This window comes from Malus sylvestris, chromosome 14 (genome assembly GCF_916048215.2).
Source record: "Malus sylvestris chromosome 14, drMalSylv7.2, whole genome shotgun sequence".
Classification (NCBI taxonomy): Eukaryota; Viridiplantae; Streptophyta; class Magnoliopsida; order Rosales; family Rosaceae; genus Malus; species Malus sylvestris.
The window spans coordinates 11,485,963-11,501,058 of record NC_062273.1 but is presented as its reverse complement, the minus strand read 5'-3'; the positions used below and the strand labels follow the sequence as shown (position 1 = coordinate 11,501,058).

Below are 15,096 nucleotides of genomic sequence, written 5' to 3'. Positions count from 1 at the left end.
TGCTCATGAATGTTTATGTATGATTGTTATGAGTGATGCTCATGAATGTTTATGTATGAATGACATGAGTAATGCTCATGTATAATTTGAAGTACTAGGCGTACTTTTGATCACCTGGTTGGTGGCATGAAGGAGAGTAAGGGTTGTACATTTCATCACCTGGTTGGTAGCATGAATGACTAGTTGCCAAATTAGAGTACGGGTTGTACAACTTATCACCTGGTTGGTGGCATGAATGGTTAGTTGCCAAAATTAGAGTACGTGTTGTACATCTCATCACCTGGTTGGTGGCATGAATGGCTAGTTGCCAAATTAGAGTACGGGTTGTACATTTCATCACCTGGTTGGTGGCATGAATGGCTAGTTGCCAAAATTAGAGTACGTGTTGTACATCTCATCACCTGGTTGGTGGCATGAATGGCTAGTTGCCAAATTAGAGTACGGGTTGTACATTTCATCACCTGGTTGGTGGCATGAATGGCTAGTTGCCAAATGATATTAGAGTACGGGTTGTACATTTCATCTCTTGGTTGGTGGTAATAACGGCGGGTTGCCGAATAATTGTGGAGTACTGGGCGTACTTTTGATGGCCTGGTTGGTGTTATTTTGGGCTTATGGGCCTTCGCCCTCCACAACATTCCAGCCCATTTATTTTGGGCTTTGCCCTTTTTTTATTTTTTTATTTTTTTATTTTTTTTATTTTTTACCCTCTGATGGGGTTTATACATATTACCCTTTGATGGGGTTTATACAGATGTTTCCGAAAGATACGAAAAATAGATTACATCATTCAAAAATAAGGAAAGTGAACCACATGACTCTGGTCGGGTGTTTATTCCTTGCTTTTGCAGTACGGGTCCTTGCGTTTGCTTGTGTTTTTCTACAGCATTCTCTCTGTTTCTGTCTTTGCGTTGCCAGAGATCTGGCTTCCACTTGGTGACGCTGTTCCTTTCCGCTTTGGAAAGTAGACAGCTTCTGTTTGTAAAAGCAAGAAGATACCGTTTGTAAAAGCATCTTTTCCTTTTGCTTTTTTCTTTCACTTTGTTTCCCACTACTTTTCTCTTTTGCTTTTTGTGCTGTCATCTGCTGCTGGGGATCTGAAAGTGTTATGCAGTGGGCATCTTCTCAATGGGAGTGACAAAGCATCATCGTGGCCTTGGTGTGCCATCATCGTCACAGCAGTGCTTTACAGTAATGGCTCTAGCTAAAGCATCAAGGTCTTCAAGCAGTTTCCCAATTCTGACCTCATTCCAAGGATCCCTGTACTGCTCCCGCAATATATAATCCGTCGAAAATTTGCACAGAAACTTGACCCGGACCTCTTCAGCCTGCGGCGGAGCCACCTGTACGTCTTCGATCACCAACGGCTTATCGGGTTCCCAGGCCATCGCTGCTTTGTTGGTGACGACTTGACCTTGGGTAACCATGGATTTGAATCTACTTGTCGAGCTCCTACCATTTATTGAGAATCTGGGTGCAGCCTGACAAGGCTTCGGTCCTCATGAAACCCATAGCATTGGCAAACCGGCTGTACGAAGCAATACCATTGTTAGCGGTGAGGATGACACATGCATACCATTATTGGCGGTGAGGATGATCTTCCATGGTTTGTTCACCATTTTCTGAGGTTTGTGAAGCTCACTCACTGTGTGTTGATCGTGGTGCGTACGGGATTCGGCAAGGTCGCCTACTATTTTCTTCACGGAGGCGGATGAGGCCATGGCTGCCTTAGAAAAACCACTGGCCCAGGTGGAGGCCCGTTTTGAGCTTTATCAGCACATTTGTTTTCTCTTTCTCTAAAAGCTGTGTAGGTGATTTCCGACACAGGAAGGAAGGAAGGAAGGGCTGCACTGTGCGTTCAAGGAGAGTCCAAGAGAAGTAGGGAGAGAACTGCGGTGGGCTCACGGTATCCGAATGTCACCACTTTGCTGCTGCCTTTCCGTTGCTATTAGCCGAGACGAGTGTGCACATTGCTATTTGGGCTCATGGATGAGACTTTCGCTGGGCAGAGAGGAACAAAGAGCAGCCGTCTGGACCTTGGGGAAGTCGACAGCAGCAGGGAGCGGAGAGGGTCTCTCTTGCTGTTCTCATGATCTCCGGCTGAGCCGCAAGTGGGAACTGCCGTGCCATGCTCGGGTCGCTGCTGCTGGGACTCAGTTCTCCTCCACTCGGGCCGGCTTGCTGCTTTAAATCTGACGGGGGTAGGTGGCATGGATGGCGCTGGTGGCAGCTGCTGGGTGGGACTCGACTTCCCAGCCATGGATGCAAAGAACGTGTCGCCCGTCAGTCAACGGCTCAGCTCCTCTCGATTGCTCTGCTGCAGCAACAGATCTCCGTCTCCTTTGTCAACAAGTATCCATTTTTGTCAACAGATCTCCCTCCTCGCCGCCGGTCCAGCGCCGTTGCTCTCCACACCGTTCGAGGACGACAAGTCCTCCATTTCTGTGCTGGATATGCAGGCGGAACAATCCGACGACGAAGACGACTTGGCGTCGCCGTCGCAGTCACCGAAAAAAATTCAGGCGAGCAGGAGGAGCAGATAGAGTGGAGATCGCGGGTTCCTGCAACAGAATCTGAGAAGATGGCAGACTTGACGGAGATCTTGATAGAGATGGCAGACTCCGGCGGAGAAGACTTTGGGGCAGCTGCTTCCATGCGCTAGGACTGGTTCCCTCCTGCTCTCAACACTTCAAGACCGGTGAGCTTCCCGAGCTCCAATGAGATCGACCCGGTTAACAGAGAGCTTGAACTGAGGTCGACGACTGGCCGCAATGAATCGCGGGTTCCGGCGATGGGAAAGAAGCGGACTCGGTTTGTTTTGGGTCAACGAAGCGGACGCTTGGATTCGTCGGAGTACCTCGTTGTGGATCTCCAGCTTCTGCCTGAATCTGCATGGCTATGCCTGCGATGACAGCACTGCTTGGCTGCCGCGGCTCTCCACGTTCTCGTCGACAGCCATTGAAGAGCTCGGAAAAAGCCTGCTACTTCCCCTAATCTTTCTCCAGGAGCTTTTGGACACGTGTGAAGGTTAAGGGAGAAGTGGAGGTGTTTTTCCAGGAGCTTTTGGATGTTGTTTTTTTGTAATTTGGATGTTGCTTTTACAAGAACAGAGAGGGATGGAAGAGCACAGGTGTTGGAATTTGGATCTTTTCTGTTGATAGGTTTTTGCAGATTTTGCAGATTCACAATGGTGATATTTGATGAAAAAATGAAAGAGAACCGACATAGTTTTTTGTATCGATTCCCACAGACGGCGCCAAATGTTGATGCACAAAACCGGGGCAGTCTTGGTATAACGTAAATCTGACCGTGAATCTGCATAAAATGTAACTGACACAAGAGTTATCGTGGTTCACCCCAAGGTTTGGGCTACGTCCACACTGATTGTATTATATTTCTATGTTGAAGAGGGAAAGAGAGCTTAGAGCTTAGGGGATGTGAGGAGGCCTAGGGTTTGTGAGGGTGAGGAGGCCCTTTTATAAAATAAGGGCTCCTCCCCTAATTACATATTTGCCCCTTCCCTTATTACATAATTACATTTAAGTTCCTCGAGTATTTATACGAGGTCTAAATACGAGACCCTAAATATGGTATAAACAAAGTTTATCCTCCCGTCTTGGAGAGCTGACCCATATGGGTGTCGGGGAATTGGTTTACCCTCTCGCACTGGAGAGCAATTAGTTTACCCTCTCGCACTGGAGAGCATGGTTGGTCCCTCGGGGGGCACAATTCCTGCGATGAGTCCCTAAGAAGGGCGCAGTCTTCTTTTGAAGTGTCGGAGTGATAAGTTGTTATAAGCATGCAGCCGAGCCAAGTTGTGATTACTTCTGAATTCCTCATTGAAAAACGAGTGAAACAAACGAGAACTTAGCTGTAAGGTAGGAACTGCATAACAACTGAATAGTCCTCGACTTGTGAGGTGGTGCCCGTCGAGCTTCTTGAGTCTTCGGGCTTTGATGTAGTGGGAGGTCACACATGGTACTTCTTCAGATTGTAGGCGCTCCACTACTTTTCGATCTTTTTATCGTTTCATGGTAGCGGGGGTATAATTACTCTTGCCGCCTATTTTGCTGAGCTTGTACAGACCTTCCCAGATGAGATCCATCTTTTTGGATGTTTCGGCCTGCCTATTGCCTTGAGGATATCTCGGCATGGACATATGCTGCTTGATGCCATATTTTTGGAAGAACTTCGCCAAATCTTTGCCCACGAATTGCAGGCCGTTGTTGGTGACGATGGATTAAGGGATGCCAAATCGGTAAATGATGTTCCTCCATATGAAGCGCTCTATGTCCGTCTGAATTGTGGTCATCATGGGCTCTGCTTCCACCTATTTGGTGAAGTAGTCGGTTTCCACGAACCACGGCTGCTCGCGAGCCTTTGTAGTTGGATGCGCCGTTGACATGCGAATGCCAGAAATCTCCATTGAGGGAATATGTGCGGCTAAAGTGTGATCGACTGCCTTCGGGGCATCGTTGGGCCGAGTTGTTACGTTCGTCAGAAAACTTTGCATCTGCCAGGGTCTACGCCTTTATCACCGCCGGTTTAGATTCGGCGGAATAGTGCGTCATAATGATGACTGCAGGTAACTGTAGAATACAGGTAGTCGGGCCCCCAGCTCTTCTCGCATGATGGTAGAGCTTATTGCTACTTTAGATACCGTCAAACATGCGAATAAGTTATCCGCTGCTTCTAGGGAGGTGATGTCGGGTACATCTTCAAGTCCTTGAATATGCATTGGCGAGCCTCATCCCAAAGTGCATGCTTCTCTGCTAAAGCAAAAGAGTCTGCCATTGTTAGATCTTCTTTCATGATCAATTTTCTGAATAGCGGGTGGTCTGCTGGAAGTCCTTTTTGGAAGGCTGCTCTAGCTATCGAGTCGTTGCATCCGACTATTTTTGCCTTCTCTACTTTGAACCTCCTCACATAGTCGCGAAGCGACTCCTTTGGGTTCTTCTTAACGTCGAACAAATGGTCAGACTTCTTTTTGATCGAGCGATAGGATGAATATTCTTTGGTGAAAACCAAAGAAAGTTCGTAGAAATTCCGGATGGATTGTGGCGGCAGGGTGTAGAACCAATCTTGCGCCTCGCCTTGTAGAGTGGTGGCGAATATCTTGCACATGAGATCATCGTTGTTTCGATAAAGGATCATTGCACTTTGGTAACATTTTAAGTGTCTCTCCGGGTCTTCATCCCCTTTGAAAGATGTGAAATGTGGCATGCTGAACTCGCGTGGAGGCTCTGCCTGCTCGATCTCCTCCGTGAAGGGTGACCTGCTTATGTTGGTTATGTTCCGTCGTAGTGCCTCGTCGGTGACCTCGTTGCGTTGGAAATCATGTAATCGCTTGGTCAAGAGTCTCTCTACTTCTTCCTGAATTTGCCTTTGTTGGGGTAGCGGAGCTCTCGGATGCCCCCAGTCATGACTTGCTGGTCTAGGCTGCTCTTCCATGTGTTTGGCTCGTCTATGCCACGGATGCAGTGCATGTGGTGCGTTCCTAGTAGGCGAGCGAGTTCTTCGCAGGCTGCTGGTTGAACTTAAGCTGGATTGAGTGACTGCTTCTCTCCGTCCGTCGTGCTGCCTACTCTGATGTGAGGTGGAGGACGCTCCTTGTGGGCTTAGCTGCGAATAGACACTTTACCCATAAGGTTGTTCATGTTGACTATCGGAGTATGACCCCAACCGTGAATGTATGCTTCTCCGTGGGCCTAGTCGAGAGTGCATGCTCCTTCGCGCTCTAAGACGGGAATGTACACTGCCCAAACGTTCGGCTAGTGGCTGGTCGAGTGGCTGCTTGCCGGGACGCTGCTGGAAATGTCCGTCTGCACGTTGGATCCCGATGCTTTGCAAAAGTTGATTCACCAAGGTTGTCTGTTGTGCAAGGGCGCTCGTCAACTCTATGACTTGTCAAGACAAGTGTTGTTCGCCATTTGGATTGGAAGAGCTTGGAAGGAATGCGCCTCCTTGGGCAGTGGAAGAGTGGTAGACTCCGAGCGCGAGATTTGAGTTGGGAAATGTTAAATCCGCGAAAAAATATGGTGAGAATGCTCCCGGCTCGATAGTAGGTCCAGATGGTTGAGATAGTCTTGGGGCGACTTGGGCTGCTTGGAAAGCCACGGGAGTAGTCTGGGCCTTGAGAGTGGGCTGCTCGTCGGGAGCAAGCTGGGTCACGAGAGCAGACTGCTTGGCAGGAGCAGGTTGGGCCGCGAGAGCAGGTTGCTTGGCGGGAGCAGGCTGGGTCATGGGAGTGGGCTGCTCGACGGAAGCAGGCTAGACCACGGGAGTGGGCTGCTTGTCGGAAGCAGGCTGGACCACTGGAGTGGGCTGCTCGTTGGGAGCAGGCTGGGTCACGAGAGCAGGCTGGGCCACGGGAGTGGGCTGCTCGACGGAAGCAGGCTGCTCAATGCGCGGTGCATGTGAATGCGAGGCTTGGGCTTGGGTCCACGTAAACTTGGATGGCACGGCTTGGGTCGTGGTCTTGGTACCATGAGCCTTGGATGGCACGGCTCGGGCCGTGGTGAAAGCTCCATGGACCTCGCCACGAATGGCTACCGAAGTAGCCACCGCGGTGGTTCCCATGGTGGCGGTGGTGAAGGCACCATGGACCTCGCCGTGGGTGGCTACCGAGGTAGCCACCGCGGTGGTTCCCATGGTGGAAACTCATGGTGGTGATGCCGCTCCCCTTATTGTCGCATTTTGCCTCACGGATCTCCGCAATCCCATTTCTTGTATATTAGAATTTTCACTTATGGAATTTTCTAAATTTTTAGCCATTATATTTTGCTTATACGTTTTATCAAAGAACCTTTGCAAGTAAAAAATTCTAATAATAAGAACGTATGAAAAATATTCAAATAGACTAGAAAATAAAGAAAAAACCTTTTTGTGCGAGAGTCTTCTACGAGTATGGATTTCAACTCTCAATGAAAGCACCAATTTGTGGATGCAAATTTTCTCCTCTTCGATCTTGGACGATTTTGCACCTACAAAACAACTAGCACCTTAGGTTAAGGCCAAGAGCCTCACGCGCCCATGATGAATGGGGGGGGCTTTGGCCGAAGAACCTCCGATGCCAAAGTTAGAATTTTAGAGAGAAATAGTGTTTAGAATATTTGGGATTTTTTGTAAGAGAATTGGAACTAGTGTTTTGTGAAAATGGGACCCAATTTATAGGAGAGGAAATGGTGATTTATTTTGGGGGGTTATGGAGATAATGGGCTAGTTATTTTGGGGAGTTATGGAAATAATTGGCTAGTTAATTAGCAAATAGTAATAACCTAATTAACTAGCTATTTGAATGTCATAAAAAGGGGGAGAAAATGGCAGCAACAAACAGAAAATAAAGGGCATGGCCGGCCCTAGTGGGTTTTTGGTTATAATTTGGAGGTTTAGTTGATAATTAAGAGATTGATTAGGTAATTAATCCCTTAATTAGTCAATTTTAGGAAATATGAAAGGAACAAGTATATTATTTAGCTAATTGATTAGCTAAATAATGAAATGGGAAATATATGAATAAATTAGGTTTTAAGTTGATACCTATTTTGGGCACTTTTGACTTGGTTGAAGGATAATTGTCTGTTGATTGCACGTAGGAATCCCGGTATACCTCAAGGGTAGTTTTGTCTTTTTTTTGTCAAAAATCTACGTGTCGCCTTGTGATTATTTTTGGCTCTACAATATTTGTAGCCCATTGATTGACATTACAGCTTTTGTCCAACAGAGGTTCGTTTGGTAATATTCCCGTGTCAGTTGATTCACATGCCCACGACTGGGTATTTTTTACCGTTTGAGTTCTACCCGAAGGATCTCCGTCGGGAAATGATTTGTAGTTAGATTCACAACACATATGTTCGTATTTATGTGACAACTTGCAAATGTGCAGGTTTTGACCGTTGAATGATAAACTGACGGAATTTCATTGGGTAAACTAATAAAAGTTCATTTCCCACGTTCCCTTGGGTATTTGGGACACTTTGAAATGTGTACTTTTGACCAAATATTATTAATAAATTCTACTGACACCTACAAACTTTTTTTCAATATCATCAAAACATAAATTCTTCAATTTCTACAACTTTTACGTTATGATGTTCCATATTTTTGTAGAATTAGATACCATAACCCGAAAACATTTGGTAAAAATAGTTTCAACGAATTTGTTTTCCCCTCTCATTAAGTAAAATGCAAATTTCCCAAACTATTAAACAATTAATATGACAACCCGTCCCAAATTTTACAATTCTATTAATTTTAAAAGCGTGATTTTACGAAAATGCCTTTAGAGGCGGGGGTATTGACTTTCGTTGATCACCGTATAGTGAGGTGTATGAATTAATCATTTACCGTTTTCCTGAAGTACTCGACATTACGGAACTATAAACTCGAGAAGTACTTTTGTTTCAATCACTAATTATATTTTATATATTTTATAATGTTGATATTATTTATCAATTAATTATTTTAAAGAGGAAGAGGAAGGTTGCCTGATGGCAGCAAAGTGGAGAGGAAGAAAAAGAAGATGGGCACTGCCCAATCAGAAAGAAAGGAAAGAACAGGCGACGAATTAGAGAGAAAGAGAAAGAGAGAAGGGACGAATCAGAGGGAGAGACGGGAGGGAAAGGATGAAGGGAGATGGGTAAACTACCCGGGTCCCCCTCGACCCGTTTCTCCTTTGAAACCCGACCCGGCGGGAATACATGAAATCCGGTGCTTTCTCCGGTCAAATTCCGGCAAATTGCACCAAGCCAATACCTGGGAACTTCTCCTCGGTCCTTCTTCGATTTCCTACACAAATTGGAAGGGATTTGGCCATGTTTCATGGGATGTGGCCATAGCGACTCCGAGGATACCCCGACGGTGATTCGCCATTTTCTGCAACTCTTCCCGTCTATTCCCACCATCAAGCAACTTCCTTTAAGGCCTAGAACAATGCACAATCAATGGTTGGAGCATCGGAGTCGAATTGAGGACGAATCAAGGCACGCCCTTTATAAGGTTTCCGACGGATTTTCATGTAATTGAGGTGTTTCTCGGCCAAATTGGACTTGGCCACAGGTATAAAGTTTACTCTACTCATTGAGATCTTCATTCCTGTAAATTTTGATAATTTTTTTAAATAGTTGGAGTTTCCGTCGAGTCGGGGCGGCTAACCGCCACCTGCGGTGGTGAGTGTTGCGGCACGTGGCCAGGGGACCGCCGATGTTATCCTTAGGCTAAATTAGATGTCTTGAGTTCAATTTTGGCAATTGTATATCGTAGATTGATTGTTTGGACCTAAACTCATTAAGATATGTTACTTGGTAAAGATATGAATCGATGATCCGACCGTTGGATAGTCACCAAACTTTAGTATGTTATAGTATATAATATTTGAGGACCACGAGAACTTACAGATCAGGTATCCAACATACGGATCTTCCCGAATTGGATTTGTAAGTTCATAAAATGAAACGTTGACCGCCACTTGGTTTTTTGACAATTGGCGGAGGTCCGACCGTTGGATCGTAATGAAATTTTAGGATGTTATTCTAGAAGCATAATGTGGATCTTTGGAAGTAACGGATCAGAAATCCGTAATGCGGAACTTCCAGATCAAATCTTAGGGGTGTGTTTTATGTAAATTATATATTTTTATCGGTCAGAACTCCGAGATGTGATTTGATAATTGATCATAGGTGACAATGGTTCATGATGTTTCGATATGCATGCTAGGGAGTCATAGCGCGGACATCAAGTGAGTGGGCATTTTCCTTTCCATCACATATTTTATATATATATATATATATATATATATATGATTGATAATTCCATAAATGTTTATAAATTGATTATGGCTTACGATTACTGTGAATGCTTTAAAGTAATCATTGTGAATTACGAATCACTTGATCCCTATCTAGGGTACGTAGGCAGTTTAACAAGATGTTAGATGCAGCCATACAATAAATGAGACTAAATAATTGAGACAATAGCCTTGTTTGGGGAATTGAGTAATGTGAGGGACATTGGTGGAAAATATAAGATTTAACCTTGTTGATACACAAAATCAGTGAGGACTTTGGTACAACAGAAAGTGTTAAGTTTGTGACTTTCGCTAGATTACTCCGGTCACTAGTGTGGATAAGTATGTAAATGGATAGGGATAGGGAAGCAAACACAAGATGTACATGGTTTACCCAGATTGGCTACGTCCACGAAGTAGAGGAGTTCTCATTAATTGTGAAGGGTTTACACAAGTACATAGGTTCAAGCTCTCCTTTAGTGACTACTAGTGAATGATTTAGTACAAATGACATTAGGAAATATTGTGAGAGAATGATCTCTATTTATAGAAGAGAGTTTCTAGTTTCATTCTGACATTGACACGTGTCGTGTTATGATTGGCTTCTGATCTTGACACGTGTCGCACTATGATTGGCTTCTGATGTCGACACGTGTCGCGCTGTGATTGACCTCCTGGTTGGAGGGAAACTCTTTTGGGTCCTTGACGGTATAACGTTGATCGGTGCTCAGTAGTTTCGGGATTGGTCAAGTATGGTACAAACAATGCTCCCCTAAGTTCCCGAGTAAGGGAAGCTCCTCAATTGGGGACTTGCAAGATCCAAGCCATTGAGTAATCACGAAACTTCTAAGTACCGAAGTGTGGTATCATTTTCACTTACCTTATCTGTCTCATACGTAGATGTGGCATCTTCTCTGGAAGTACTTTTCCTTCATCCAAGGGTGGTATCTTTAACCAATGAAGATGCACAAGGTAATGTATCAATTTCACTTGAAGCTTACTTGTAGTTTCGGGCTTGGTCAAGTGTGATACAAAACCCTATATTAGGAGTCCCCCAAGTCGCCGAGCTAGGAGATTTGCAAGGTAAGCAATCAAACTTCCAAGCAAGCAACCTGGATCGAAGGTTTGACTTTGGCTTCCGGTTAATTGTTCTCCTTCTCCTTGTGTCGTAAATAGCACCAAGGATAAGGAGAAGCAAATGGAGAAGAGATGATATGAGATACTTTTGCTTTTGAAGAAGTAACTTTCCATAGGCTTATTCTTGAACTGTGCTGGAGGGTTTTCTGGTTTCCTCCAAAGTATAAAGTCGACTCAAGAATTTGAGGGTCAAAATAAGTCCATCAAATCTAGAGTACGTTCGACCCTGATGATATGAGATACTTTTTCTATTGACAAAGTAGTGGATGTATCGACACGTGTTCTGTTACGCTTGTCTCCATATGCTTCCTTGTATCCTTCTCACTTGCTCTATCTGTTCCTCAGGCAGATGTGGTATCTTCTCTGGAAGCATAAGATATTGAAGATGAGTACTCGAGAGCAATGCCAAGTAAGTAATCAGGCAAGGGATTCCAGGCAGTCAATTCCTGACTGGAAGCTTGATTCCAAGTGCTGACTGATTGCTATCTTTCTCCTTGTCTTGCAGGTAATAACAAGGCCAAAGGAAAAGACAGGGAAAAAGCATGATATGGGATACTCTTACTTTTAACCCTTATGATATGAGATACTCTTGCTCTGGTGTGGCTTGTATGCAGAGGTATTATCAGGAGGAAAAGAAGCTAAGTATTTCGAGAGACTTCGTTGGGAGTGCCCTATCAGATATGAGGAAGGGTTGAGCATTTTTGCAGGCCTGCCTGTCCGTGGAGGATGAAGGTCGACATATATAGGAGTCTCTCTAACAACAAGTAGTAATGTTATTCCTTTACCCTTCTTGGTCGGAGCAATGTAGTGGGAGCTGCAAGTTTCACGTGTTTTAACTTTGTCAGAGCACTTTGCAAAAATAGTATGTGGTATCTGGAAAGCTGATGTTGCATGTGAAAATTGTAGACAAGCTTTATCCAAGGAAATCTGGCTCTCGAAGTTCGGAGACCGATGCCTCTTCGGTTTTCGAACAAGCAATCCCATCGGGGATCTGGCTCTTGAGATTCGGAGAACGGTGCCTCTTCGATTTTTAAGAAAGAAATCATGTTGGGAGTTGATAGGAGCATATTTATGCAACTTAGTGAGCTTGTTTCTTGGCATTTACTTAGTTTAATTCTAGTTATTTTAGTACTTTAAGCTATTTTCGTGTGTTTGTAGGTTCAAATAACAAAGTTGGCAACAAAGTGCTATTTGGAGCACTTTGGAGCATTTTTGGGCCAAGATTGGATAGTGCAAGCATACAGACATGAGGATGGACGTTTTTGAAGATTAGAAGGCTAGAAATCAGCATGTGTGGGTGCAAGTGTGTTGACCAACAACTACAAACACTCATCCACTACACCCATTACATTCACTCATTACCAAACATCCATCCACTACACCTATTACATCCACTCATTACCAAAACTACACCTATTACATCCACTCATTACCACAAACACTTATCCACTACACTCATTACATCCACTCATTACCACAAACAATCATCCATTACACCCATTACATCCACTTATTACCAAACATCCATCCACTACACATATTACATCCACTCATTACCAAACATCCATCCACCACACCCATTACATCCACTTATTACCACAACACTCATCACTACCACCTTAATTAGATGGTGGTCCTCTCCTTAGCCTATAAACACATCCACCGTTCACCATAACAAGGGGGAAGAAAACCAGGGAGAAGACAATCCACCCATCCACCCTTCACCATAACTCACCTATATCCATCCACCACCATAATTTACCACTCATCCATCAAACCACACTTTGTGCCGCAACAAAGAGAAGAAGGAGGACCCTTGGACGTGCTTGCCATTCAAGTTGGATTGTTGGAGAGTTTTTAGGTGTTTTCATTCTTTTGTTTTCAATGTCTAAATTTGTTTATCTTTGCTTTGTGAGTATGAGGAGCTAAACCCCCCTTAGCTAGGGGGGAATTCGAAACCATGTTCATGCTTGTAATATGATTTGATTACCTTCAGTTGTGATTTCATAAGTTGTGAATTCAATTTGTTTAACTGCTTGATTGATAACTTATTCGTGTATGTTTATTAAGAGTGCACACTTAGTTTGCATGCATGAATATGATGCTAGAGTATAAGAGAGTTTCACCTAATAGTTACAAACTTATATTCACAAGTAATGGAGGTTGCTTATAAACGATCGCGTTAAATAAATTCTTGGCAGGAGTTTCATGCTCATCATAGTAACGAATGTCTTGTCAATACTTATAGTTTTCATAATGCTTAATGATCTTTGATTGTATCTTTATTGTGTTGTTCACGTAAAGAACTTATGAAGAATGCTTGAATTGTTGTATGCGTTTTCCCATCCAATTCAATAACTTAAGGAGAACTTGAAGGTTAATTTAAGCGGACTTAATTAACCTGGGGTGTTGAGTTTCATGATTGATCGAAAGAACAACTGAAAATTGGTTTATGTGCAAGTATGTCATGTGTGGAGAAGAACCTCCTAGCTAGCCTTCCATCCATTCAATTTACTCAAATTCGTGCAGATTTCATTAGTTCTTTAATTTACTTGTTTTGTTTTCAAATTCATCAAAACCAAAACCCCCTTTACTTTAAAGTGTTTTATTAGTCAAAATATGTTTTGATTTGTGTTTTTAGGTGTCCCAAAAGTGTGTTAGAGTCCAAATCTGCCCAGTTTGTGTTTTTAGGCAGATTTGAGCGTTTTTAGCTTGTTTTGAGTCCTTTGAGTTTGTTTTAAGTTCTTTGAGTCTAGTTTAGTGTTTTTAACTTTGTTTATATGTTTTTAAGTCAGTTTAGAGGTTTTAGCAAGCCCTCCTAATCCTCGGTTTAGAACAATCCCTACTTGCATTTATACTACAATTTGACAACAAGAGGGTTTAATTTGTGTGTTAAGTTAAAATTCGCACCAAATTTTTGGCGCCGTTGCCGGGGATTAGAAACTTTGCTAATCCCTTGTTATTTCTTTTTGTATATTTTCGTGTCTTTTGTTTTTAGTTACTAACATTGTTTCTGTTTGTGTTTTTTTTTATTTTTTTTTTATTTTTTTACTTTTGATATTTGATTTAGTTTTGTTTCCTTGATTTCAAGTACTAGAGAAGTAAGACATGGATTTTGCTACCATTCAAGCTCAATTGGCGAAACTTACTTCTCAATTGTCATAATATCCCGAAAGGACCACAATGCAAAGTGTCCCTACATATGGTGTGTCCTATGGGCAAGGATATCCAACTCATCAATGTTCTCAATTCGCTGGGAATGAAGATGCTTGGGGTTATCAAGGCCATAGCCAATCATGGGACAACATGTTTTCCAACGCTTACAATTCGGATTGGAGAGATTATTCAAATTACATGTGGGGAGAACCTTAACAATTCCAACAAGATGGGTATTGGCAGCAAGAAGATGAGTTTTATTCAAGACCTATGCAGCCACCATAACAATCTGCCCAATTCAATTCAGGTACGTCTTTGGATAATGATATGTTTAATAAGTTACTCACCTCTTTGAACCAGGAAGTAGAAAATGGAAACAAAGAGATGCAAAATCAAGCCAAGAAGACGGGTGAATTGGAGAAGCAAATTGGGTAGATTATGGAGTTGATGGCACAAATTCAAGAGCAAAGTGAACTCTCCAACTCAACTATTGAAAATTTGAAGGAAGATTTTGAAATCCATGATGCTATCACTTTGGGAAGTGCTATGGAGGTTGGAGGTGAACCCAAGACATCCAAACCAAGCCAAAACATGGATGAACAGCTGCTGCTTGAAGAAAAGGAGAATAACAAGGCCAGGGCAAGGGAAGAACCACCCTTGCCGCAGCCCCATATGCCGTCTATGCCGTCCACTACAACCAAGGTAAGCCTAAATTCAATTTGTCCTGACCCCGTTTCATCAAATGTCCTTATTCCTTGCAGGATCATGCAATCCAAGGAAGAAGAGGGTGAGAAAGGCATTTTCAAAACGTTTCCAAATAATCAAGAGCAAGAAGTGGATGGGGAATGTCTAGAATTCATCAAAGAAGATACACTTGAGACGAAAATTCCCAAAGAAGTTGGATTTTATGACACGAGACAAGTCATAACACTCAAAAAACCAAATCTGGCCAAGTCCCATATCCCTGCAACCTTCAAAGATGTTGTGTTCGTAATTGAGTTTGTGTTGGAGCAAGCAAG

The 15,096-nt window shown here is 43.4% G+C and overlaps 1 long non-coding RNA gene across 1 annotated transcript; it reads right to left on the bottom strand.

The window, feature by feature from the left end:
• Positions 1–243: 243 nt before the first annotated feature.
• On the bottom strand, positions 244–502 carry LOC126598547 (uncharacterized). The gene is made up of 2 exons (XR_007614874.1): positions 341–502; positions 244–280 (listed from the first exon to the last, which is right to left on the bottom strand). It is a non-coding gene; the product is annotated as an uncharacterized LOC126598547 (long non-coding RNA).
• Positions 503–15,096: the final 14,594 nt, after the last annotated feature.